Raw genomic sequence first — 24939 nt, 5'->3', positions numbered from 1 at the left:
CTTGACCTCTGACCATCCAAGCAGGCATCTGTGGTTCTCCAGCTCAGCCCAGCCTGGGCCCTGTCAAGCCCTGTGGCCAGTTACTGAGCTGAACCTGCCGCTGGGCAATTGAACAACAACCTGGGCAGCATAGACAGCCCCTTGGCATGTTTATGTTCCCAACATCCATGTGGTTGAGAAAAGGGTCCTCTCCCTCACAGCCTCTTAGCCTGCCGAGAGAGGTAATAACCCTCCAAATGTTGAATGTGGCCCTGGCCACAAAAACCATACAACAGACAACAGACAGTGGCCCTGCAGTCCTTTGGCCTTCCAGTTGTTACAAACTTTTTTTTTTTTTTTTTTTTTTTTGCAGTACGCGAGCCTCTCACTGTTGTGGCCTCTCCCATTGCGGAGCACAGTCTCTGGACGCGCAGGCTCAGCGGCCATGGCTCATGGGCCCAGCTGCTCCGCGTCATGCAGGATCTTCCCGGTCCGGGGCACGAACCCCTGTCCCCTACATCGGCAGGCGGACTGTCAACCACTGTGCCACCAGGGAAGCCCTGTTACAAACTTTTGACATTCATACTCTTTAAGAATCAAAGCTATGGGAGCAGCTGGGCCTCCCAAGAGGCAGTTTCACAGGGACTGCGTGTTACTAGAGAGTCATATACACCCATGTGGCCTTTGGAAAGCCTGCCGATTATGAATTCCATGGTATTGAATAATCCTTGAGCCTCCCAGTACGTCATTGAGCAATAATTTCTTTACCACCCTAGCATTTGGTACCTGCTCTTTGTAAAGGCAGGAGAAGAGACTGGAAAAATGAGCAATATTGTTCTTCGGGGACGGGTGATTAATGTGGCCAGCGGGCAGGCAACCACCTCCCGGGAACAAGAACGAGGTCCGTGTGCCTTCTGAGAGCACCTGGGCTATTCTGGGACAGTCTCTATGATGCAAGGACCCGGTGACCAAGGCAGGATCCTTGTGTTTACCATCAGCAGCAGCCTTGCTTTTCAGCAAATGGAAGAACTCTTTGCTGTCATGGGAGGATAGCGGGAGCAGCGGATGGGTGGCTACAGCCCCTGACCCTAAGTGAATCCCTTCCTACTTTGTGCTTCCGATTCTGTGCCATGCAGTGGACTGTCAGTGATACGGAATCTGCCGCTTTTGCCGAGCCAGCATCTGTCCTCATGTCCAGCTGCAGCACCTCAGCTTTCCTTTTGGAACTACATCTCACCTGCTTCCAGTCCAAACAGTTTCAGGGGGCTGACCTTATATTCCACCCACCTAGAAGATGGCTGTGTGATCCACATCTAGCCAATCCCATTTTTCATCCTCTGCTTGCTCTGATCGGTTCAAGGGTGAGAATGTGACCCAAGCCAGGCCAAAGGCATTCAAAGTCATGAGTTTTCATGGAACCCTAGGGAAGGAGAAACCCTTCCTGGTAGAATGGATGTTGTGTGGGTGTCATCTTGGAGTTGCTGGTGGCTGTGGATGCAGTGAGAGAGACTGTGCCGGTGAATGGGACCACCCCAAAGCATTCAGCAGGACTCATTCAGCAGGACACACTACAAGAACGTGAGCCGTTGGACCTGACACCTCCAAACCCACTCTTCAGTTTGTCTCTTGTAAGTATGAATTTATTTCTATCATTTAAAATAATGTTAATTTATTTTACTTGAGTAAGTGTGTCTAGTCCCTTGTAATCCAGAAAGTCCTGACTCATCAGGATCAGTGATTCCTGAGACTGCTTCTGGCATGTGTCCTTGTTGGATAGGGCATGTCTGGGGAAGATGAAGACACTGGGTGGGGTCAGATCTAAGGGGAGCTGCCAAACAACTCTATCCCTGTTCTTCTATGTCCCAGGAGAGGAAAACCCCAGAACAACGAGAGAACTAGCAGGGAGAAAGGGTCATAGCATGGTTAATTGGTCTGCTTGTATTTTCCATATTTTACGGTTCATTTTGTTTGTATATTGTTAGGAAATCACTGTTTTATCCTAGATTTATAGTTTGATGCAATAGCTTGTTGTATTTGACCTTTAATTTCACCTTTCATTCGTTTTCTACAGAATTGTCACAGTTAATGAACAAATATGGATACCTTACTACTAACTAAAATCCATATTTTATTCGGGTTCCCTTCGTTCTCCCTTTTTTCTGTCCTAGGATCCCATCCAAGGTATCACATGGCATTGAGTCATCATGTCACTTTAGGATCTTTCTGGCTTTGACATTTTCTCACACTGTCCTTCTCTCAATGACCTAGGTAGTGTTGAGGAGGACTAGTCAGGTACTTTGTAGACTGTTCTGCATTGGGATTTACTTGATGTTTTTCTTGCGATTAGAATGGGGTCATGGGTTTTAAGGAAGCATATCACAGAGGTAAAGTGCTTTCTCATTACTTTATATCATAGGAACATACATCGAAGCAACACTGTTCATGTTAACTTTGCCCTCCTGGCTGAGGTAGTTTTTGTCATATTTTCCCCACTGTGAAGTTACTTTTTCCCCAAGTCCATACTTTGCATCTTCTTCAGGATGAAGTCACTATGCGGCACTCACACTTCAGGAGCGGGGAGTTAGCCCCATCTCCTTAATGAGTGGCTGAATATCTACATCAGCTATTTGGAATACTTAAACGTAGGAGATGTCTATTCAATAGTACTCATTAAAAAACAACAAAACACTATCTAATCATTTCTTTTTACCAGCGTGGACACCCCACCCAGAAAGTTATTTTAAGCTTTTGGCCATAATCCAGCAGTACAGTATTTGGCTGCTCAATTCATTCCTGCTTCGGCTACTGAGAGCTCTTTCTATTTGCTCCTGCTTTCCTCTGACATAATTCCATCTTGTGGGTTTCTTTTTATCTTCGTACACATCTTTTTATGTGCTTGTTGACCATGTATGTTTCTTGTCTGGAGAAAGGTGTGTTCAAGTCCTTTTCCATTTTAAAATTTGGGTTGTCTTTTTGTGGATGATTTGTAAAAGTTCTTGGTGTATTCTGAAGGACAGACTCCTGTCAGATATATCATGTGCACATATTTTCTTCAGTTCTGTGGGCTGTGTTTTCACTTTCTGATAGCACCTTTTGATGCACAAAATTTTTTAAAGTTGAGGAAATGTAGTCTGTCCACTATTACATGAGTATTGTAACCATCTGCCTTTGCTTATCTGTAACTTCCCACTCCAACGGTAAGAAACCTGGCTTCCAACATTTGTCATTCATTGAATTTATTGCTTGCTCCATTCCAGCTTAGTACAGATATAGTAGTTTCAGTATTGTTAGCTACTAACACCATGGAAAGAACTTACAGAGTCCAGTATTTAGGTATGGCACAGTTTGCCTTTGTTCTACAGATTCCATTCTTTTTTGTAGCTAACTAGGTCAAGTACCTTTTGCCCAATAACAGTGAGTTTTTTTCATACATTTCTAAATCAGATTATTTGTCACATTCTCTGTTCCACCCTATGACACTCCCATATCATAAATAACTATATTTGAATATGTTATGATTTACTTGTTGGGTCGTAAAAATCCATGGTTTTAGACTAATGCCACAGGAGGAGCTAAGCATTTCCCTTCTATCTTCCGGCTTAGGTGTCACACTTAGAAGAGTGCCTACCCCGAGATTCTACATATATTTACTAAAAGGGCTTCGTTTTATACCTCTCATCTTTAATCCATCTGGATTTCCCTTTCAAATAACAAAAATGCTATTTCAAATTTTAAAAAAATAAAAATTCACCAGTCCCCTCTTAAAATATGTGGGCAGACACAAAAAGTCACCTTTTGTATAGTTTCATTTATAGGAAACATCTAGAATAGGTAAAGAAACAGGTAAAGGAAGAGGATTAGGGGTTGTGAGAGGCTGGGGGAGGGAGGAATGGGGGGTGCGTGCTTTGGATACAGGGTGTTATTTGGGGGGAATTAAAGAGTCTGAAACTATTCAGTGGTGATATTTGCACAGCGTTGTGAATACTTAATTGCACAATTTAAAATAGAAAATGTTTAAATTTTATTATCTCACACGTAAAACATAAAGGACGGGATGCCATAAATGTGGGGAAAAAAATAAAATTACAAACCACACAAACGCAAACAACTACAGGGGAAGGAAAGTAAATTTTGGGTGGGGGAGTGGGTTGATGGTGTAGATCGGGAGTTGACAGCAGTGGTGGTTGCAGAGCCAGCTCTGCCTGGGTGTGTGGTGGTTTCTGAAATGGCTTTAGGTCTCCTGCAAGAGCTGGTGCATGCTCTCCCTGCAGGGGTGGTGAATTTTGACCTGGCTCTAGGTCTCTGGCTGGAGCTGTGAGAGAAGAAAAGATTACCCACATGCCTGCCTTTCCATGTCCCTTTCCAAGGACAGAAATCTTCCCAGAGCCTTCCAGAGAAGGCCCAGCCCAGGAACTTCTCAGACTGCAGTCCACCAGATGGGTGGTTTGGGGCCAGTCTTTGCTCCTGGCCCAACACCAGCCTCTGGGTACTCCTCCCTGTGTGGCCCAGAATTCACCCCTCCCACACACTCACATGCACCCACCCCCGGCCTTCCCACCTTTGGTCTCTGCCAAAGGGCTCCAGGTCCCCCAGCTGACTCAGGGGAAGGTTGACATAGTGTTGCAGGTCAGAGCTGGATGTGCTGAGCTGCACATAAGCCCAGAAGGGACCCTGGAGAATGGCTTGGGTGGTATGCGGGCAGGAGGCCTTTCCCATTCATCTCTGGGCCCTGGTTCTGGAGAACCCTCCATGGACACACTCACCAGGATGCTGCGTTGGCCCTCGTTGGCAGTGTGGTGCAGTGGCCCCTCACTTGGGGAGATGGATTAAGTGTCGCCATCAACAAGCTCCTTGTGGCTCTGTGGGGTGGGGCTCTGCAATGACAGTGACCAGCAGCCAGCCTGGCCCAGATGTATCAGAGCCCTGCCAGGCCTTTATCTTATCGCTGCTTCTCCTGCCTACTAGACCTTCTGCTTCCAGATCAGGCACAGACCCTTGTCTGCTCAGATATCCACCTGGGAGGAAAGAGATGCCTCTAGAGGGCTTGGGATAAACCTCGGGCAAAAGGGCGCTGCCCCAGCTCTCCACATCCCACCCAGCCAGCTTTGACCTGGAGTGTGGATATGACCAGCTCACCAGGCTTCTGACCTGCTCTTGCTTGAAGTAGGCCCACTCCACATAAACCCCCTATGTCCACACATACAAGGAGGGGACATAGGGTTACCTGGGTGGAATCAGAGTGGTGGCCTGGTATAATTAATTCCTGTATCATATGGTAGTGCTACTTTTAATTTTTTGAGGAACCTCCATACTGTTTTCCATAGTGGCTCTACCAATGAACATTCCCAACAAAATGCATGAGGGTAAAAAAAAAAAAAAAAAAAAAAAAATGCATGAGTGTTCCCTTTTCTCCACATCTTTGCCAGTACTTGTTATTTGTTGTCTTTTGGTTGATAGCCATTCTTTCAGGTGTGAGGTGATAATCTCATTGTGGTTTGGGTGTGCATTTCCATGATGATAAGTGATATTGTTTATCCTTTCACGTGTTTGTTGCCCATCTGTATATATTCTTTGGGAAAATGCTTGATCTTCTGCCAATTTTTTAATTGGTTTTTGTTTTTTGGAGGTTGAATTGTGTGAGTTTTTGGTCTATTTTGGATATGAACCCCTTACCAGATATATTGTTTGCAAATATTTTCTCACATTCAGTAAGCTGCCTTTTCATTTTGTGGATGGTTTCCTTTGCCGTTGAAAAGCTTTTCAGTTGGATGGAGTCCCATTGGCTTCTTTTGCTTTTGTTTCCCTTGCTTAAGGAGACAGATCCCCAAAATATTGCTAAGACTGATGTCAAAGAGCATACTGTATATGTTTTCTTCTAGGAGTTTTATGGCTTCAGGTCTTACATTGAAGTATTTGATTCATTTTGAGGTTTTTATAGATGGTATGAGTAAGGATTCCAGTTTGATTCTCGTGCATGTAGCTGTCCAGTTTTCCCAACACAGTTATCGAAGAGGCTGTCTTTTCCCCATTGTATATTCTCACCTCCTCTGTCATAGATGAACTGACCATAATGTGTGGGTTTATTTCTGTGCTCTTAGTTCTGTTCCATGGATCTATGTGTGTTTCTTTGGTGCCAATACCATATTGTTCTGATGATTCTAGGTTTGTAGTATAGTTTGAAATCAGGGAGCATAACATGTCCAGGTTTGTGCTTCTCTTAAGATTGTATTGACTTTTCAGGTTCTTTTGTGTTTCCGTACACATTTTAGAATTCTTTGTTTTAGTTCTCCAAATAATCCCATTGGTATTTTGATAGGATAGGAATGGTATTGAATCTCTAGATTGCCGTGAGGTGTGGAATCATCTTAACGATAAGAATTGTTCAAATCCATTAGCACAGCATATTTTTCCATTTGTTTGTGTGGTCGTCAATTTCTTTCATCAAGGTCTTCCAGTTTTCTGAGTACAGGTCTTTTACTACCTGGTTTAGATGTAACCCTTAGGTATTTTATTTTTGTTAATGTTATTGTCAGTGGAGTTGTTTTCTTAATTTCTCATTCTGATAGTTTGTTGTGAGTGTATAGAAATGCAGCCGATTTCTGTAGATTAATTTTCTATCCTGCAACTTAACTGAATTTTCCAATGGGTCCTATCTGTTTTGGGGTGTCTTCTTCAGGCTGTTCTATAGAGTACCATGTCATCTACAAACAGTGACAGTGTTACTTTTTCCTCTGCCATTAGATTCCTTTTATTTCTTTTTCTCATCTAATTAGTATGGCTAGGACTTCCTAGACCTTGGAACGAAAGTGGCGAGAGTGTTCAGGGTTAGAGTTAAGTTTAAGCATAACTGGCCCTCTTTCCCTTCCTCCCTCTCCATCTCTCTGAGGCCTCCAGGAAGGACAGGACTAGTCTAGGGTCACACATGACTTAGGGACTTGAGCTGGACCATTGTTTCCCTGCCCCTGGTCATGGGCATGGTTTTGTATACTATCTGTATAATTCTTTGATCAGGTGTTTATTCAGAGCTTTCCCTATTTTTAATGGGGTTTGTGTTAGAGTTCTTTGTATATTTTGAAACAAATCCTTTGTTAGACATGTGTTTACAAATATTTTTCTCAGTCCGTGGCTTGTCTTCTGATTTTCTGAATAAGGCCTTTCACAGAGTAGAAATCTTGAATTTTACAAAGTCCATGATATTCCTTCTTTTTCTTTGTGGATTGGCTTTTTGTGTTTTTTGTTAAAACTTGGAGCTCATGATCTACATGACCAAACCCAAGCTCCTGTCAATTTTCTTGTGTTTTCTTCTATAATTTTGAATAGTTTTGTATTTAAAATTTTTCTATGAATAATTTTGAGTGAATTTTGTGTAAGTTTGCATCTACATTCATTTCATTCCATGCGGTTTCCAATTAATTGTTCCTTAACTATTTTTAAGAAAGTTGTGGGGTGCTATCTCCATTTCAGTTTGAATTTCCACAGTTTAATGGATTCAGCAGTTCTGCCTGCAGGGAGCGCTGTCACCAGTGAACTGTGAGTGAGGCGCGGCCTGCAGTTCCGGGACTGTCCACAGGGGGGCCAAGCCCACCTCGGTGACCCACGGCCCATGCGCATTCCACCTGGGACTTGGCTCTGCGCGCCTGAAAGGAATTCTGTTGCCTCAGGCACCCGCTTGGGCCTGGGATGCCTCGCTGACAGCGTCTCTGCCAACAGGAGCTCAGTCTCCTTAGGGCTCGCTGGGGTTCAGCTTCAGAACAACATAGGACTGCGTCCACGCAGACTGCAGCTGAGTTTCCTTACGACCGGGAGGAAAAGGTGAGAAAACAGTGAGGAAAAGTGGGGAGAAGCTTCCTGTGTGCGACTGACTGCTGAGGGGCGGTCCATCTTCATATGACCCAGGAAGGGCTTCATGTTGAAAACTGGGTTTTCGTCAGTTTTGTGGACAGTGTAACCGGCATGACTTATGTGGTGTCCATTTTTCCCAGCACTGCTTATTGTGGGGACTGTCCTTCCCCTTGGTGTGTCCTTGGCCTGTTTGTCATAAATTAACTGACCCCATCCACATGGGTTTAATTCTGGGCCCTCTGTTCTGTTCCTGTTGCCCACGTGCCTGTTTTTGTGCCAAGTCCACACTTTTGGTGACTGTGGCTTCCTGTTGTAGCATGAGGTCAAGGAGCGAGATGCCTGTTCTCCTTTCTGAGGATCGCTTTGGCTAATTGGGGTCCTTTGTGGTTCCATACAAATACTAGGATGATTTGCTCTGTTTCTGTAAAAAGTACCATTGAAATTTGGTAGGGATTGCATTCACTATGTACATTGCTTTGGGTAGAATGGAAATCTTAACAACGTTATTCTTCCATTCCATGAGAACAGGATATCTTTCCCTTTATTTGTGTTCTTTTTCAATTTCTTCATCAGTGTCTTAAAAGTTTTCCATGTGCAGGTCTTTCACGTCCTTGGTTAAATTTATTCATAAATTTAAATGAATACAATTTCATTCTTTTTGATGGAATTGTAAATAGGGTTTTTTTTTCTCTTTCTGATGGTTCATTGTTAGTGTTTAGAAATGCAACTGATTTTTGTGTATTGATTTTGTTACTTTACTGAATGCATTATTTCTAGTAATTTGTTGGTGGAATGATGTGTAAAATTGGAATTCAAAAACCCAACTCTTTCTACCACATCCAGGTCATCCACAACACGGAAGAAAGTGGCTCCTAATATAATCTTCCCACAGTGCCTCTAAATTACGTGTGGACTTTGGGTGAACTGGATCTGGGTAAGGCTGGCCTCTATATGAAGTTTGATGTTTTCTCTGCTTTTCCGGCATGGTACTGACATGGTGTTTTGAAAAGTAATTTACTTTCCAATAATTTTGAACATACTGACAACTCTACATACATAAAAACAAGTCTTGTATCTTGATTAAATATATTCCTAAATATTAATGTTGACATTTAAAATGGAATTCTTTTCATAATTTTTTTCAGATTATTGCTAGTGTATACATATAAGATAGATTTTCATGAATTGATACGTTTCTTTTTTTGAATTATATTTATTTTTTTATACAGCAGGTTCTTATTAGTCATCCATTTTATACACATCAGTGTATACATGTCAATCCCAATCTCCCAATTCATCACACCACCACCACCACCTGCTGCTGCTTTCCACCTTGGTGTCCATAAGTTTGTTCTCTACATCTGTGTCTCAATTTCTGCCCTGCAAACCGGTTCATCCGTACCATTTTTCTAGGTTCCACATATATGCGTTAGTATGCGATATTTGTTTTTCTCTTTCTGACTCTTACTTCACTCTGTATGACAGTCTCTAGATTCATTCACGTCTCTACAAATGACCCAATTTCGTTCCTTTTTATGGCTGAGTAATATTCCATCGTATATATGTACCACATCTTCCTTTATCCATTCGTCTGTCGATGGACATTTAGGTTGCTTCCATGACCTGGCTATTGTAAACAGTGCTGCAATGAACATTGGGGTGCATGTGTCTTTTTGAATTATGGTTTTCTCTGAGTACATGCCCAGTAGTGGGATTGCAGGGTCATATGGTAATTCTATTTTTAGTTTTTTAAGGAACCTCCATGCTGTTCTCCATAGTGGCTGTAGCAATTTACATTCCCACCAGCAGTGCAAGAGGGTTCCCTTTTCTCCACACCCTCTCCAGCATTTGTTGTTTGTACATTTTCTGATGATGCCCATTCTAACTGGTGTGAGGTGATACCTCATTGTAGTTTTGATTTGCATTTCTCTAATAATTAGTGATATTGAGCAGCTTTTCATGTGCTTCTTGGCCATCTGTATGTCCTCTTAGGAGAAATGTCTATTTAGGTCTTCTGCCCATTTTTAGATTGGGTTATTTGTTTTTTTAATATTGAGCTGCATGAGCTGTTTATATATTTTGGAGATTAATCCTTTGTCCGACGATTCATTTGCAAATATTTTTTCCCATTCTGAGGGTTGTCTTTTCGTCTTGTTTGTAGTTTCCTTTGCTTTGCAGAAGCTTTTAAGTTTCATTAGGTCCCATTTGTTTATTTTTGTTTTTATTTCCATTACTCCAGGAGGTGGATCAAAGAATATCTTGCTGTGATTTATGTCAAAGAGTGTTCTCCCTATGTTTTCCTCTAAGAGTTTTATAGTGTCCAGTCTTACATTTAGGTCTCTAATCCATTTTGAGGTTATTTTTGTGTATGGTGTTGGGGGGGTGTTCTAACTTCATTCTTTTACATGTAGCTGTCCAGTTTTCCCAGCACCACTTATTGAGGAGGCTGTCTTTTCCCCATTGTATATCCTTGCCTCCTTTGTCATAGATTAGTTGACCATAGGTGCATGGTTTTATCTCTGGGCTTTCTATCCTGTTCCACTGATCTGTATTTCTGTTTTTGTGCCAGTACCATGTTGTCTTAATTACTGTAGCTTTGTAGTATAGTCTGAAGTCAGGGAGTCTGATCCCTCCAGCTCTGGTTTTTTTCCCTCAAGACCGCTTTGGCTATTTGGGGTCTTTTGTGTCTCCATACAAATTTTAAGATTTTTTGTTCTAGTTCTGTAAAAAATGCCATTGGTTGGGGCTTCCCTGGTGGCGTAGTGGTTGAGAGTCCGCCTGCCGATGCAGGGGACACAGATTCGTGCCCCAGTCTGGGAGGATCCCACATGCCGCAGAGCAGCTGGGCCCGTGAGCCATGGCCGCTGAGCCTGCGCTCTGCAACGGGAGAGGCCACGATGGTGAGAGGCCTGTGTACTGCCAAAAAAAAAAAAAAAATTCCGTTGGTAGTTTGATAGGGATTGCATTCAATCTGTAGATTGCTTTGGGTAGTATAGTCATTTTCACAATATTGATTCTTCCAATCCAAGAACATGGTATATCTCTCCATCTGTTTGTATCATCTTTAATTTCTTTCATCACTGTCTTAGAGTTTTCTGCATAGAGGTCTTTTGTCTCCCTAGGTAGGTTTTTTCCTAGATATTTTATTCTTTTTGTTGCAGTGGTAAATGGGAGTGTTTGATAGAATTCACCTTAATTTCTCTTTCAGATTTTTCATCATTAGTGTATAGCAATGCAAGAGATTTCTGTGCATTAATTTTGTATCCTGCAACTTTACCAAATTCATTGATTAGCTCTAATAGTTTTCTGGTGGCATCTTTAGGATTCTCTATGTATAGTATCATGTCATCTGCAAACAGTGACAGTTTTACTTCTTCTTTTCCAGTTTGTATTCCTTTTATTTATTTTTCTTCTCTGATTGCCGTGGCTAGGACTTTCAAAACTATGTTGAATAATAGTGGTGAGAGTGGACATCCTTGTCTTGTTCCTGATCTTAGAGGAAATGCTTTCAGTTTTTCACCATTGAGAATGATGTTTGCTGTGGGTTTGTCATATATGGCCTTTATTATGTTGAGGTAGGTTCCCTCTATGCCCACTTTCTGGAGAGTTTTTATCATAAATGGGTGTTGAATTTTGTCAAAAGCTTTTTCTGCATCTATTGAGAGGATCATATGGTTTTTCTTCTTCAATTTGTTAATATGGTGTATCACATTGATTTGCGTGTATTGAAGAATCCTTGCATCCCTGGGATAAATCCCACTTGATCATGGTGTATGATCCTTTTAATGTGTTGTTGGATTCTGTTTGCTAGTATCTTGTTCAGGATTTTTGCATCTGTATTCACCAGTGATATTGGTCTGTAATTTTCTTTTTTTTGCAGCATCTTTGTCTGGTTTTGGTATCAGGGTAATGGTGGCCTCAGAGAATGAGATTGGGAGTGTTACTTCCTCTGCAGTTTTTTTGAAAGAGTTTGAGAAGGATGGGTGTTAGCTCATCTCTAAATGTTTGATAGAATTCACCTGTGAAGCCATCTGGTCCTGGACTTTTGTTTGTTGGAAGAATTTTTTTTTTTTTTTTTTTTTTTGCGGTACATGGGCCTCTCCCGTTGCGGAGCACAGGCTCCAGACACACAGGCTAAGCGGCCATGGCTCACGGCCCAGCCGCTCCACGGCATGTGGGATCTTCCCGGACCGGGACACGAACCCGTTTCCCCTGCATCGGCAGGTGGACTCTCAACCACTGTGCCACCAGGGAAGCCCTGTTGGAAGATTTTTAATCACAGTTTCAATTTCATTACTAGTGATTTGCCTCTTCATATTCCCTATTTCTTCCTGGTTCAGTCTTGGAAGGTTATACTTTTCTAAGAATTTGTCCATTTCTTCCAGGTTGTCCATTTTATTGGCATAGAGTTGCTTGTAGTAGTCTCTTAGGATGCTTTGTATTTCTGCAGTGTCTGTTGTAACTTCTCCTTTTTCATTTCTAATATGATTGATTTGAGTCCTCTCCCTCTTTTTCTTGATGAGGCTGGCTAATGGTTTATCAATTTTGTTTATTTTCTCAAAGAACCAGCTTTTAGTTTTATTCATCTTTGCTTTTGTTTTCTTTTTCTATTTCATTTATTTCTTCTCTGATCTTTATGATTTCTTTCCTTCTGCTAACTTTGGGTTTTGTTTGTTCTTCTTTCTCTAGTTCCTTTAGGTGTAAGTTTAGATTGTTTATTTGAAATTTTTCTTATTTCTTAAGGTAGGCTTGTATTGCTATAAAATTCCCTCTTAGAACTGCTTTTGCTGCATCCTATAGGTTTTGGATCCTCATGTTTTCATTGTCATTTGTCTCTAGGTATCTTTTGATATCCTCTGATTTCTTCAGTGATCTCCTGGTCATTTAGTAACGTATTGTTTAGCCTGCACATACTTGTGTATTTTACTTTTTTCTCCCTGTAATTAATTTCTAATCTCATAGAGTTGTGGTCAGAAAAGATGCTTGATATGATTTCAGTTTTCTTAAATTTACTGAGGTTTGATTTGTGACCCAAGATGTGACCTATCCTGGAGAATGTTCTGTGTGCACTTGAGAAAAAAGTGTAACCTGCTGTTTTTGGATGGGGTGTCCTATAAATATCCATTAAATCAATCTGGTCTATTGTGTCATTTAAAGCTTGTGTTTCCTTATTAATTTTCTGTTTGGATGATCTGTCCATTGGTGTAAGTGAGGTGTTAAAAGTCCCCCACTGTTATTATGTTACTGTCGATTTCCCCTTTTATAGCTGTTAGCTGTTGCCCTATGTATTGAGGTTCTCCTATGTTGGGTGCATATATATTTATAACTGTTATATCTTCTTGGATTGATCCCTTGATCATTATGTAGTGTCCTTCCTTGTCTCTTGTAACATTCTTTATTTTAAAGTCTATTTTATCTGATATGAGTATTGCTACTCCACCTTTCTTTTGATTTCCATTTGCGTGGAATATCTTTTTCCATCCCCTCACTTTCAGTCTGACTGTGTCCCTAGGTCTGAAGTGAGTCTGTTGTGGACAACATATATATGGGTCTTGTTTTTGTATCCATTCAGCAAGCCTGTGTCTTTTGGTTGGAGCATTTAATCCATTCACGTTTAAGGTAATTATCGATATGTATGTTCCTGGTACCATTTTCTTAATTGTCATGGGTTTGTTTTTGTAGGTCCTTTTCATCTCTTGTGTTTCCAACTTAGAGAAGTTCCTCTAGCATTTGTTTTAGAGCCGGTTTGGTGGTGGTGAATTCCCTTAGCTTTTGCTTGTCTGTAAAGCTTTTGATTTCTCCATCAAATCTGAATGAGATCCTTGCTGGGTAGAGTAATCTTGGTTGTAGGTTCTTCCCTTTCATCACTTTACATATGTCATGCCACTCTCTTCTGGCTTGTAGCATTTCTGCTAAGACATCAGCTGTTAACCTTATGGAAGTTCCCTTCTATGTTATTTGTCGTTTTTCCCTTGCTGCTTTCATTAATTTTTGTTTGTCTTTAATTGTTGCCAATTTGATTACTCTGTGTCTCTGCGTGTTTCTCCTTGGGTTTATCCTGCCTGGGACTGTCCACTTCCTGGACTTGATTAACTATTTCCTTTCCCATGTTAGGGAAGTTTTCGACTATAATCTCTTCAAATATTTTTCAGGTCCTTTCTCTCTCTCTTCTCCTTCCCTATAGGGACCCCTATAACGCAAATATTGTTGCATTTAATGTCCCAGAGGTCTCTTAAGCTGTCTTCATTTCTTTTCATTCTTTTTTCTTTATTCTGTTCTGCAGCAGTGAATTCCACCATTCTGTGTTCCAGGTCACTTATCTGTTCTTCTGCCTCAGTTATTCTGCTATTGATTCCTTCTAGTGTATTTTTCATTTCAGTTACTGTGTTGTTCATCTCTGTTTGTTTGTTCTTTAATTCTTAGATCTTTGTTAAACACTTCTTGCATCTTCTCGATCTTGGCCTCCGTTCTTTTTCCGAGGTCCTGGATCATCTTCACTATCATTATTCTTTCTTTCTTTTTCTTTTGGTACGCAGGTCTTCACTATCATTATTCTTTCTTTTTTTTTTTTTTTTTTGCGGTACGCGGGCCTCTCACTGTTGTGGCCTCTCCCGTTGCAGAGCACAGGCTCTGGATGTGCAGGCTCAGCAGCCGTGGCTTACAGGCCCAGCCACTCCGCGGCATGTGGGATCTTGCCCAACCGGGGCACGAACCCATGTCGCCTGCATTGGCAGGCAGACTCTCAACCACTGCGCCACCAGGGAAGCCCACTATCATTATTCTGAATTCTTTTTCTGGAAGTTTGCCTATCTCCACTTCATTTAGTTTTTCTCGGGTTTTATCTTGTTCCTTCATCTGGTGTATAGCCCTCTGCCTTTTCGTCTTGTCTGTCTTTCCGTGAATGTGGTTTTTGGTCCACAGGCTTCAGGATTGTAGTTCTTCTTGCTTCTGCTGTCTGCCCTCTGGTGGATGAGGCTATCTAAGGGGCTTGTGCACGTTCCTGATGGGAGAGACTGGTGGTAGGTAGAGCTGAGTGTTACTTTGGTGGGCAGAGCTCAGTATAACTTTAATCCACTTGTCTGCTGATGGGTGTGGCTGGGTTCCCTCTCTGTTGGCTGTTTGGCCTGAGGTGACCCAACACTGGAGCCTTACCATGGTCTTTGGTGGGGCTAATGGCAGACTCTGGGAGGACTCATACCAAAGAGTACTTCCCAGAACTTCTGCTGCCAGTGTCCTTGTCCTCACGGTGAGCCACAGCCACCCCCTGCCTCTGCAGGAGACCCCCCAACACTAGCAGGTAGGTCCTGTTTAGTCTCCTACGGGGTCACTGCTCCTTCCCCTGGGTCCCAGTGCGCACACTACTTTGTGTGTGCCCTCCAAGAGTGGAGTCTCTGCTTCCCCCAGTCCTGTCGAAGTCCTGCAATCAAATCCTGCTAGCCTTCAAAGTCTGATTCTCTAGGAATTCCTCCCGTTGCCAGACCCCCAGGTTGGGAAGCCTGACGTGGGGCTCAGAACCGTCCCTCCAGTGGGTGGACTTCCGTGGTATAAGTGTTCTCCAGTTTGTGAGTCACCCACCCAGCAGTTATGGGATTTGATTTGATTGTGATTGCGCCCCTCCTGCCGTCTCATTGTGGCTTCTCCTTTGTCTTTGGATGTGGGGTATCTTTTCTGGTGAGTTCCAGTGTCTTCCTGTCGATGACTGTTCAGCAGTTAGTTGTGATTCCAGTGCTCTCGCAAGAGGGAGTGAGAGCACGTCCTTCTACTCCGCCCTCTTGAACCAATCCTAGATTGCCCGTTCTTACAGATCTTCAGATTTGTTAGTTAGCCTCTGCAGTTGCATGAGCCAGTCAGCCAGTTCCTTATAATGAATCAATCTCACATAAGTCCCGTTAGCCGTTTTCCTTCAGTTTTGGTCAGTAATCCTTTTCTTGTCTAGTTTGCTAATGTTTTTCATGTAAGATATGTCACAAGATTGATGGCCTCAAACCTTCAACTTCAGCTTTCCTTCTTTTGCAAGTTAGGATTGGGTTTAGGTCAACTCCCCACCAAGCTTTTTTTATTGCTACCATTTAAAGGTGAGTTCTAATCCAGGAGCCTGTCAGTTTGAACCTCAATTGGATCATTTTTGAGGGGAGTGGTTCGGTACCAATGGGTTGCAGAGCTCCCTACAGTCAGCCACGTCAGACTCTGAGCCTGATAGTTTTCCTGTAATTTTGCTGAATTAGTTGACTAGCTCAAATAATTTTTTGTTAATAAAGGAAGTTTTATTTATAAGATGATGTAGTCTGTGTTCCGTGCATAGACACAGTTTTAATTTTTCCATTGACACGTGGGTGCCTCTTATTTGTTTCCTCAAGACTGAGTAGAACCTCTAGTACACTATTGAGTAACAGTGGTGAAGGCCAGCTTCCTGGCCTTGTTTCTGATTTCAAGAATAAATCTTTAACTTGAGCATGATGTTTCCTGTGGCTTTGTATACTACTCTTTTCCATATTGAACAAATTTCCTTTTATTCCTACTTTCTTGTTTGTATCATGAAATAGCACTGGATTTTGATTATAGCTCTTTCTGTAATAATTGATATGATCATGTGTTTTTACTTCACACCTTTATTGTGGTTTAATACATTGCTTAGTTTTAATGTTGAACAACCTGACCTTTCTGGTGTAGAGACATTTGCTTGTGGCATCATCCATTTCATGTTCAGTTGGTTTCATGTTGCTCTTATTTTGTGGAGGATTCTTACATTCCTATTTATAAGGTATACTGCTGTTTTCTTTTTTATGATGTATTTGTGTGATTTTTATTCATTTGGCTTGGTGTTAGTGGTTTGGAGGGTTAGCATTAGGGCTGAGACTGGTGTGGGGGCCAAGTTGGGTTATGGTTTATGTTTGCTGTTGCGATCTAATTTTTATGGTTATGACTTATTGATGCATATGGTTAATTAATAAGCATTATGGTTTGATTATGGTTATGGTTTTGTTTATTGGTTAAGGTTTATGGTTTTGGTCTCAGGGTCTTTGGTCTTAGGGTTCTGTGTTGGAGTATGGGTGTTGGGTATGGGTTAGAATTAGGGTACAGGTAGGATATGGGTATGAATATGGGTTGGGGTAAGGTACAGGTTTAGGGTATAGGCTAGAGCTAATGTTAGGTCAGGGTTTAGGGTCAGGGTCAGAGTTTAGGGTTAGGATCAGTGTCAGGATTAGGGGTCAGGGTTGAGCTAGGACACTGCTTTTCTCCTTCTCCTGTTCTGGGCTCTGATAGAAGATGAATGAAATGTCTGCTCTGGCCACTCACTGTTCCAAACTGAACTCAACCTCAGCCGTGTTCTTAGGGTCTCAGAGGTCATGCAGGGTTTCCCTCCACGCTCCCACCTGGGAAGGGTGATGCAGGCCCCACTCTGTCAGGGCAGCCCCACGCCCAGCAGAGCCCTGACATGCAGGGTACTCAGTAGACACGTGTGGATTTTTTTTTTCCTTTGGCTGTGTTGGGTCTTCGATGCTGCACACGGGCTTTCTCTAGTTGCAGCGAGCGGGGCCTACTCTTTGTTGCGGTGCGCGGGCTTCTCATTGTGGTGGCTTCTCTTGTTGTGGAGCATGGGCTCTAGGCACATGGGCTTCAGTAGTTGTGGCACACAGGCTCAGTAGTTGTGGCACACGGGCTCTAGAACGCAGGCTTGGTAGTTGTGGCGCACAGGCTCAGTTGCTCCGCGGCATGTGGGATATTCCCAGACCAGGGCTTGAACCCATGTCCCCTGCATCAGCGGGCGGATTCCCAACCACTGCGCCACCAGGGAAGCCCCGACGTGTGGGTTTTATATAGGAGTGGGTGCATTGAGCTGCCAGCCCCCAGGTGCTGCCTTCTTGAGGTCGAGGTCTGGTGGGGCCCTCCTGGGACTGGATGTGTCCTTTGTTCCATCTGCATGGGTGTAGAAACAGGTCTCAGAACAGCCCTTGGCCTCTGAGCATCCAGGCAGACATCCATGGTCTTCCAGCTCAGGTCAGCCTTGGCCCCTCAAGCCCCCTGTGGCCAATTACTGATTGTGCTGCTGGGTAATTGAACAACAACCTGGGCAGCCTAGACAGTTCCTTGGGATGTTTCAATTCCCAACATCCATGTCATTGAGACAAATGTCTTTTCCCTTACAGCCTCTTAGCCTGCCAAGACAAGTAATAACCCTCCAAATGTTGAGCTTGGCCCTGGTCATGACAATAATGAACAGACTGTGGCCCTGAAATTCTTTGACCTTCTGGTTGTAACAAAGATTGACATTCATGTTCATTGAGAATCAAAGGTATGGAAGCATCTGGGCCTCCTAACAGGCAGTTTCATGTTGTGGCCATATGGCCTTGGGGAGATACATACATCCCTGGCCCATACCCTGTGGTCTCTGGAAAGACACCAACTGTGTTATCATGGTATAAAATAATCCATGAGACTCCCTCTGTTTCATTGAATAAGAATTTATCTGCAACTCTAGTAGTTGGTCTCTGCTCTTCATAGAGAGAAGAGACTGGAAAATGAGCAAGTAGTTGGTCTCTGCTCTTCATAGAGAGAAGAGACTGGAAAATGAGCAAATTTGTTCCTTGTGGGTGAGTGAGTAATGTGGCCAAGGGGTAGGCATGGCTCCCACCCCCCAGGGCCAGGAATGAGGTCTGTGTGCCTTTTGAGGGCACACAGGCTATTCTTGGCCAGTCTTTAAAATGTGAGGACCGGATGCCCAAACCAGGAACCTTGAGTTTACCACCAGCAACAAAGTTGCTTTTTCAGCAAGTGGAAGAGCTTCTTGCCAAACTGGGAGGGCAGGATTGGATGAGTGGCCACAGCCTCTGACCCTAAGTGAATCCCGTCCTTCCTTGGGCTTCAGATACACAGCTATGCAGTAGGCTGTCAGTAACGTGGTATCTGCTGCTTTCCCCAGCCCAGCATCTATTCTCAACATCTCAGCTTTTGGGAATTACATCTTGCCTGCTTCCGGTCCACACATTTGCAGAGGATTGATCCCATGTTCCACCACCCCCCCTTGAAGATGGGCATATGATCCACCTCTAGCCAATCCCATGTGCCATCCTCTTGGCGCTCTGGTGGGTTCAAGCATGAGACCATGACCCAAGCCAGAGCAAAGGTATTTAAAGCCATGACTTTTCATGGAACCTAAAGAAGGAGAGACCCTTCCCAGTAGGATGGACATGAGTGGGTGTTAGCCTGGAGTTGCTGAAGGCTCCTGATGCAGAGAGAGAGACTGTGCCTATGGATGGGGCCACCACAAAGTCACTTAGTAAGAGAAAGGGACCAGGTCATACTGTGAGAGTGTGAGCTTGTCTCACCAGGCTCAAAACCACTCCTATAACTGCCTCTTGCAAGTATATTATTTTCTTCCTATCATTAAGAAATTTATTAAATTTATTAACTTATTTCCTATCAGTAAGTGTGTCCAGCCCCTTGGAATCAAAAAATTCCTTGCTGACACATCAGAACCAATAATCCCTGAGGCTCCCTTTGGCAGGGTGTCCTCATTTGGGGGGTCATGGTGGGCAGAGGTGGAAACACTGACTGGGGTCAGATCTTAGGGGAGCTGCTGGGCATCTCTGTTCTTGTTCCTTCCCTGTCTAGAAGAGGGAAACCCCAGAGTAATGAGAGGAGAACCAGCAGGGGAAAGGGGTCCCTGGGTGGCTAATTGGTCTGTTTGTATTTGCCTTATTTTAGGGGCATTTATTAATGTGTTTTTATTACAAAATCACCCATTTCCTCTACATTTCCAGTTTGATACAATAGCTTTCTCTTATGACTTTTAATTTTTCCTTCCTTCTAGCTTCCTACAGAATTGTCAGAATGAATGAACACATATTGATACCTTTTTATATATTAATTGAAGTCCATATTTTATTCTAGTTCCCTTTGTTTTTCCTTTTTCTGTCCCAGATCCCATCCAGGGCACCACATGACATGTAGTCATCATGTCTGTCTAGGTTCTTCTGGCCTTTGACAGTTTCTCAGACTCTCCTTGTTTCTCTTTGTGGAGGAGGACTGGTCAGGTATTTTGTAGACTGTCCCATGTTCGGATTTACGTGGTGTTTTTCTGTCATGATTAGACTGGGTTTATGGGTTTTGAGGAAGCAAATCACAGAGGTCAAGTGCGTTCTCATCATTTTAGGTCAAAGGAACAGGCTCTCAAGGCAACTTATCACCATTCATGTTAACTTTGGTCACGTGGCTGAGGTCCTGTTTGTCAGTTTTCCCTGCTGTGAAGTTATTTTTCCCATGTCCATACTGTGTATCTTATTTAGGAAGAACCCACACTTCAGAAGAGGGTTAGGGTTACCCTTCTCGATGGATGGATGGCTGTGTGTCTACATCAGTTATTTGGAATTCTTCTGCATAGGACATTTCTGTTCAACACAGTTCATAAAGTGTTTGTAGTCAGTTTACTAGTGTGGACACCTGAATAGTTATTTTACGCTTGTGGTTATAATTCAGCAGTACAGTACAGTATTTGGGTGCTTAGTTAATTCTTGCTTTGACTGTTGAGAGCTTTCTCCACTGTCTCATGGAATTATGTCAAATGAAAACATCTTGTGAGTCGTCCATCCCCCCAGCCCCCAACCCCCTGCTGGTACTTCTTTACTTTGATACTTTAAGATTGTCCTGGCTCATATATTTACTGAGTCCTAGTAGCAGCCATTTCTTCAAAGAGCCCTGATTCCTTTAATTAGAGGATGGTATTAAAAGCTTACATTTGAAAGCTAAATGTACTCAGCTGATAATGCACTGAAATATATATGCATGTATTCCAACCTGTGCATATACACCTAATTATAAAGATTTCTATGTGGAACTGTCTGTATCCATGTTAAACTAAAGATGAATTTATATAGATGTCATCACCCTGATCCATTATTACATGGATATTGTAACCTTCTCCCTTTGCTTATCTGTAGCTTCCTATTCCAATGGTGAGAAACCTGGCTTCCACCATCTGTCATTTTTTGAATTCATTGCTTGTTCCATTCCAGATTACAGATACAGTGGCTTCAACATTCTTAGCTCCTGCCTGCAGGGAAAGAACTTTGAGTCCACTGTTTGGGTACAGTACATTTTGCATTTAGTCTAGAGATTCCATTTACTTCCAGAATTACTAAGGTCAGCACCTTTTGTCCCACTACCAACAGTGAGGTTTTCTCACACATTACTAAATCAGTTTTTGTTAAATTCTGTAATGCATCCTGTGGCACTCCCATATGCTAAATAACTAAAATTGAATACATTATGATTTATTTGTTGGGCTGTAAAAGTTTCTGGGTTTAGACAAATGCATAGTGGCAGGTATTCATCACTGAAGTATTATATGGAATATTTCAATCCCCCACCCATAACCTGTTTACCGTCTCTGTTTTACCTGTTTCCGAATGTCATAAATGGGGTCATACAGTGTTTAGCACTTCAGACTGGATTCTTCTGCTTAGCAATATACATGTAAGGTTCATCTGTTTTTTGCATGGGTTGATGGTTCACTCCTTTGCTATACCATTGCATATATGGAAGGAAAAATAATTTTTCCTCTACCCTTCTTTGTTCTTCATTGAGGTCCCCTCCTTACCCCCCATAAAAAATGAAAGGCAGATGAACTGGAGACAAAAAATCAGAAGTTTAATAACATATGTACCTCCTATATGCAAGGGAGATACTCAGGAACACTGAGTAACGCCCTGAAATGGCCCAAGCCATCACCTTAAATACCATCTTCATCTAAAGACAAAAGAAAGGAAGGGTATGGGTGTTATGCAGATTTAAGTAGTAGCTTTCTCCATTGGTAGAGTTTCTTGAGATTTAGTCATCCTTCCATTCCTTGTAATGGAAAGGGAGATAACCTTTCAAATGGAGATTTCCCTTATAAATATATATATATCCCTCACAAAAGGGCAATCTTGGTTTTCAGAGATTCTCATGTTGTCTTCTTTTAAAAAAAAACAAAAAATAATCAGCTTAAAATAATCCTTATGCCAAGAGGCATATTGGGGTGGCATATTCTGCTCCCCTTGAAATGGAGGTACCCCAGTTTGCTTATGCATTCTTCTACTGAAGAACATCCTGGTTTCTTTAAGTTTATAGCCATTATGAGTAGAAGTGCTGTGCTTAATTACATCCTTGTTTGCGTTTGGACATAGTTCTGAAAAGCAGTTGTCTAAATACTGGAGGCAGGATGTTGGATCCTCAGGTGAGTCTCATTTAGCTTTGGAAAAAACTTCCAAAATATCTTTTAAAGTAGCTGTATACGCATTTCACCAGCAGTAAAGGAGAGTTCCTGTTCACCTCCCATCAATCAGTAGTGGCTTTTTTTTGGAGTTTATTAATTCTAATAGGTGTGCAGTGCTATCTCTTTGTTTTCATTTGTAATTCCCTAATGGTATATGAGGTTGGGCATATTCTTGTATGCTTATTTACTGTCTGTATAATCTTCTTTGGCCAGGTGTCTGTTCTAATCTTCACCCAGTTTTAAGGAGGTTTGTTCTAGATTTCTTGATGTAATTTGAGTACAAATCTTTTATCATTTTGCAAATAATTTTTCTTTCAGTTTGTGGCATGTCTTTTGGTTTTCTGAATAAGGTATTTCATGGAGTTTAATGTTTTAAATTTTTAAAGTTTTTAAAGTCCATGTTCATTTATTTCTTTTGTGGATAGGCTTTTGAGGTTTTGTGTTAAAATCCGTCACCAAATCCAAGGTAATGTAGATTTGCTTCTGTGTTTTCATCTACAGTTTTTATAGTTTTCCATTTTAAATTTGTGGACAATTTTGAGTGAATTTGGTTGTGTCTACATTCTTTTGATTGCATATGGTTTCCAATTATTCTGTAACTCTTTTTGGAGAAGTCATGGGATATTTGGCTCCATTTCAGTTTGAATTTCCAAATTTAGTGGTTTCTGCAGGCTTGCCAGCTTGGAGCATGGGCTCCACTGAACTGAGAGGTTGTGGCCTGCACTTCCCAGTTGGCCAGCCAGGAGGTGGTACGCCCACCTTGCTGATCCTTGAGGTGCATATGTGCTCCACTGATGAACTTGGCTCGTGAAGGAACGTGGCTTCTCGAAGGAACGTGGCTTCTCATGCTGCTGATTGAAGTTCAGTCTCTTCAGGATCCGCCATGGTTTCAGCATTGGGACAACACTGTTGAGTCCATGCAGGCAGGAACCAGATGTCTTCAGGAACTGCCAGGAGGCACCACCGTGGGAGTAAAAGGTGAGGAAAAGGGGGGGAGAAACCTCCTGTGTATGCTTTACTGCTAAGGGGGGGGGGGGTCCATTTTCAGAGGACCCAGCAGAGATTAGTTTTTGTGTGTGGTGTTGACAGTGTCTGGTGTTCTTTGATGTTTGGTGTAGAGCTTTCTTGGCACCATTTATTGAGGGGACTGTCCTTTCCCTGTCTTGTGTTCTTGGCTCCTTTGTCATGAATTAACTGACGACATACAGATGGGTTTCGGTTCCTCTGGCCCATACACCTGTTCTTGTGCCAGAACTACACTGTTTTAGTTACTGTAGCTTCATAGTGTAGTATGAAGTCACGGAGGGAGATGCTTCCAGCTGTGTTTTTCTTTCTTAGGCTCACTTAGGCTATTCAGGGTTCTTTGTTGTTCCATACAAGTGGTAGGATTGTTTGTTCCATTTCCATGAGAAATGCAGTTTGAATATTGGAGGGATTACATTGAATGTGTACCCTGCTTTTTTTTGCCACATTAAGTTGTATGGACCCCTCCTTGGGATCCATACAACTACATAGTTGTCTAAATATAGCCAGTCCTCTACTAGTGAGTGAGATTGAACAATTGGCTGTCTCGTTGACCTGGTTCCCCAACAGGGGACTAGACTGGACGAGAGACCACCACATGGTAAGAACATCTCTGTTTTCCGTGTGTGTTGTAAGTCCTAGTCTGTTCTTGATACGATTGAAGCTTCAGTCTCTGTCCTAATGCTCTTGAAAACCCTTGCTGCAAATGTGGGCACACGTTGAGCATTTTTAAAGGGCACTTACCACTGGAAGACTTCCATGAAAGGATAAGTCTGTCACAGAGCAGGGTAGATGAGCACTAGGCATCCTGCTGACTGAAGCAAATGAAAGTAGGCAACTGTGAATGCTCACAGCCCCCAGAACCCCTGATGCATTCCCACCTTCAGGATGTAATCAAAAACCCAAGAGCACATCCTTTGTGTTGGTCTGTTGTATCCCAATTTGCCATCCCGGGGCAGGGTACATGTCTCTGTTGGACAGGTCTCTCCCCACTACTGTCCACTGCAGATTACAAATGTTGTTTCTGCCAGGTTTCAGGAAAATCACTTTGCCTGCTGGGAAATGGGAAAAGAAGAAAAGGACCCCCAAATGGTCCAAAGTCCTTGGGTCCTTGTAGCTGAGCAAATGGAGAACTGGACACATGCCAAATGGGCATTTGGCCTCCCTGCCCAATTTAGTCTGAGGAATATTCCACACTCCTTTCCCCACTTGGGTGGGTGTCCAAACCCTCCTGAACATCTTAGTCTCTGGGGAAGAAAAGGCACTGATTATAACTAATGCAAAGGAGGAAGCTGGTAAGACCAATCAAAATAATGCAGGACACACTCTATACCAGACTTGAATCCAGGCCATTCCTGACATGGACTCTAGGGGTGGAACCATTAAGAGGAAAACGGTCAGCAGCACCTCACACATTTCAGGGACTTGATACTTCAGGGCATTCAATAGGCTGCAAAGAAACCCGTAAATTAGAATAGGGTTCAAGGAGTCAGCCAGGGACTGAAGGAAAAAACCCCCTCGGATGTCCAGAAAACCCCTTAGGATGTCCTAAGTGACTGCTTAGGATTTGTGGGGAGGAAGGGGGAGAGGTGGTGGGGAGCAGAACCAGCACCCCTGAGAGGCAGCTGGGGTAGGGGAGGGGCTCCCATGCCTGCAGGGGGACTGTTGGGAGGGCAGAGGATCAGAAGGGAGCACAGCCAGCATTTCCCTGACCCACTTGGGCCCCAGGGAGCCTGCTGAGATCCCAGGCCTGACCCTCTGCCCACCAAGGCCCCCCTTCAGCCATGTGGGTCTTGAGGGAGTAGGAGGGAGGGAAGGGGGAGCAAAAGTAAAGACCAGAC

The 24939-nt window shown here is 42.9% G+C and overlaps 1 long non-coding RNA gene across 2 annotated transcripts in view; it reads left to right on the top strand.

The window, feature by feature from the left end:
* Window positions 1-24939, top strand: part of LOC111168767 (uncharacterized) — a 72933-nt gene that overhangs the window by 41071 nt on the left and 6923 nt on the right. The window contains exons 4-5 of one of the 2 annotated variants that reach the window (XR_016388097.1): window positions 353-7791; window positions 8665-23053. This is a non-coding gene — a long non-coding RNA (uncharacterized LOC111168767). The remainder of the gene's footprint in view (window positions 1-352; window positions 7792-8664; window positions 23054-24939) is intronic. The other variant, XR_004021789.2, reaches the window with a different exon arrangement.

This window comes from Delphinapterus leucas, chromosome 16, assembly GCF_059928025.1.
Source record: "Delphinapterus leucas isolate spDelLeu-1000000601 "Yukka" chromosome 16, BTC_Dleu_Yukka2, whole genome shotgun sequence".
Lineage (NCBI taxonomy): Eukaryota > Metazoa > Chordata > Mammalia > Artiodactyla > Monodontidae > Delphinapterus > Delphinapterus leucas.
The sequence above is the reverse complement of the archived record's forward strand: the minus strand, read 5'-3'. Positions and strand labels throughout refer to the sequence as shown.